Raw genomic sequence first — 3520 nt, forward strand, 5'->3', positions numbered from 1 at the left:
TACACGCAAAAAATAAAGCATGGTAGGTAAATGAGCTTTAGAATGACCAGATTAAAAGTTTTTTTTCTAACTCCGAGTTTCTTGTTACTTCCTTTAAAAGAAAGATTTCATCCAATGATTATCAGAGCACTTCAAGCAAACTGACTTTTAAAAAAGTATTTTTTAAAGTAATGCATACATTACTTTACATTAGCGATGAATTAAAAGCAAATCATCATATTGTTAAATGTTTAAACATTTTAGATAACTCAATATAGGCAAATAAGTTTGTTTTCTACATCCATTTTAGACTATGTGTAAATTTTCTAGAAATAAAGGTACAACCCTTTAAAGGCCATAGGGCCTGGCATAGTGTGTAGGAATTAGTTCATACTGAGTAACGTTTGCTTACTGGTTATACATACGCACAGGATAGATGGATTAGTTAATGGATGAATGGATAGAGATGGTAGATCTCAAGTACCTCGTGTACAAGGAAGAGAACAGTGAAAGCAACTTATTTTTTGTTGTTTTCCTGTGTTAATTTTTAGTGGTAGTCAAGCAAAGTAACAGTCTTAGTCAGAAGCACTTTACTGTGTAGGAAAATGAAATGGATCTAGAATGAAGAAATAAAATCATCATTGTTCAAAACTTCCAAATAAAATAACGGTTCTTGTGTTCATATAAATCATCCCTATAAGAATGTATCCCTTCTACTGCTGAAACTGGGCAAGCAGGTGAAAATGACCTTAGATGCCTCCTTCTTATATCTTTCTGATTATTAATCTTTTGGAAAGCATTTATTCAAAATCTCATCTACACTTTCTAATCCATAGTTTGACACTGCTTGGAAAGTAAAATACTGATCTATGGAAAGTAAAACAAGATAAAACTTAAAGAAATGCCTGGTCAGAAGTATGAAGAGTAGTCAACAGAGAAGCATCATATATCTGCTGTTTGCTGTTTTACCTCAGATTTTTCTCTTGCTGGCAAAAAACATAGATTCTCCCCAAGTGCCAAGAGTATTTTCTACAAGGTCAGAAAAGACCTTTGATTAATACTCACCCCTAGAACCCTACCTTTGGATTTTAAACTAATTAACTAAACTGGTAATAACATTCAAAGTCAGGAAATAATAGGTCCAGGGTGAATTTCTAAGTCATCACATCTAACCACTGACTCTCTGCAATCTCATTCAAAACTTCTCTTTATTCAGAGAGAAGTGTGGTTTGGCTCAATTATGCCGGTAGTCAATGTCATGCAAAGTATAGACTCAATCATTTTGACTTCCTCTGGGTCATATGCTATGTGCATTTGCCAACTGTACTTGCTCCTTCCTACCTTCATTGCTTTTGCTCACACACGCTGCTGCTTTTCCTTAGAATATTTTCACGTCATCTCTAATCTTCCAAATTCTGCTTATATTTCAAGTAACTAATCAAATACTCCATGATGTCTTACAGAGTGCCCCAGAACTTCTACAGACAAAGATCAATTTCACCTTCTCTGATTTGATCCTCAGAACCTCCTTGTGGATTAAATATATTTGTTAGTGTTCCATTTCATAGGTGAGACCAATGAAGACCCAGAAAGTTTCTTTATCCAATGTAAAAAGTCCTTTCCACTTATCCATTTATTCAAGGAATATTTGTCAGTAGCCTACTATGCAAGGAGGATATAAAATTCAATGAAAAGTGCTCTTTAAGAGATTAGGATTAAAAGGAGGAAAGATTTAGAATTAGCTATGACTCAGAACAAGACGTTCTCAGTGCCCTAAAAATGATATCACTATGGTACTCTTGTGTTCAAAGGAGAGAGAGTTTCTGACTGAGGACAATCAGATAAACTTTGAGAAAGTAGTTGAGCATTTAAGCCAAATGTGAAATTTCTCTCATTTATAATGGCAGTGTGGAGACAATGTCAAATGAGTTCCCACTGAGAGAAATGACTGTGTCATTTTGTCTTGCACTTTATACAGGGCGTGACTATAGAGCAGTGGGACTGATTTCCTCATGTGGCTTATAAACGGGCTCTGCTGGCTGTTCCCAGAAAACTTCTTTCATTGTTTAGAGCAAAACCAACAACCTTAGAGCAAAATGTGTAGCTTGCCACAGTTATTCCTTGAAAGGAAATGCTACTGCATTTATTGCATAATCCCAACAATAGTGACATCTCTTTTTCAGATAAGAATTAATTTTGATTAACAAAGACATTATACCTATGAGATGCATCATCTTTCAGAAGCTGAAAGGGCAAACCATGATGCTATCCCAGGTCTGGAATGCGAAATCTGTATCCTATGATCTAAAGAAAAATGTGGATGAGACTGAGAATTGACTTGTGATAACAGAGCCTTTAAGACTCTTAAGGATCTCCCATGGACCTCCTGAAAAACAGCATTCCTGAGCTCCAAGACACAGGAGGCCAATAATAGAGTGAGAATACAGATGAAGAATTTTGAGTGAGCTACGTTGTAGCTCTTAAACTGCAGCATCTTAAGCTATGGAAATAAAATAATTTTACACAGATCGTGTGACTGAGTAAAATGTCACAATTAAGTCATATTTTAAATATTAAAATACAGTATCTTAGAAATGTATGCAAAGAGGTGAAGCTTTAAAATACCTAATTAAATTGACTTTGGGAGCAGACAGCATGACATCCCATGGAAATTATTTATTTAATATCTAATACAATATAGCTTTAAATAAGCAGATCACTCTTTCTAGAATATTATGTAAATTTGATTTTAAAATGTACTATAGGAGTAGGCAAGATGGCTCAGAAGGTAAAAGCACTTTTCATCAAGTCTGACAGCTTAAGTTTGATCCCTGGAAATCACATGGTGGAAGGAGAGGATTGACTTCTGCAAGAGGTCACTAGAGCATGTATTCTCTCTTCTATATCTCTATCCCTATCTGTGTCTCTCTGTCTCTGTCTCTCTGTCCCGCTGTCTTTCTCTCTGTCTCCGTCTCTGTCTCTCTCACTCTCTCATACACACACACACACACACACACACACACACACACACACACATACACACACACATAAATGTTTAAAAAGACCGTGATCATGAAGGTGGGTTTCCCACGTCAAAGCTTACCCATTGTACTCCAGATGTGCTGCCCGCTATGATTTCCCCAAATGTCAGAAACTCAACTGCATAATTTGTGGGACTGTGTTCATGCCCTCCCCTAGAAATTTAGAAATTATTTTTTAAATTATTAAAAGTCATAATATAAAACAAAACTTCTCAACCATTTTTTAAAAAATATTTTACTGGGGGGCTGGAGAGATGGCTCAGCAGTTAAAAACACTGGTTGTTCTTGCAGAAGACCTGGGTTTGAATCCCAGCACCCACATGCCAGCTAACAACTGTCTGTAAGTCCAGTCCCAGGAGATCTGACAGCCTCTTCTGTCCTCTGCGGGCATTGCACAACATGGGTGCACTTACCTACATGCAGGAAATACACACATACACATACAATAAAAATAATAAATTTAACAATTATTTTATTACTGTGTGTATGAGAGAGAAAGA

At 36.1% G+C, this 3520-nt stretch overlaps 1 pseudogene; it reads left to right on the forward strand.

Moving 5' to 3' along the window:
• Positions 1-3022: 3022 nt before the first annotated feature.
• LOC115068430 lies at positions 3023-3176 on the forward strand (annotated as a pseudogene).
• The last annotated feature ends 344 nt before the right edge of the window (positions 3177-3520 follow it).

This window comes from Nannospalax galili, unplaced genomic scaffold (genome assembly GCF_000622305.1).
Source record: "Nannospalax galili isolate Female #2095 unplaced genomic scaffold, S.galili_v1.0 scaffold10, whole genome shotgun sequence".
NCBI classification, from domain to species: domain Eukaryota; kingdom Metazoa; phylum Chordata; class Mammalia; order Rodentia; family Spalacidae; genus Nannospalax; species Nannospalax galili.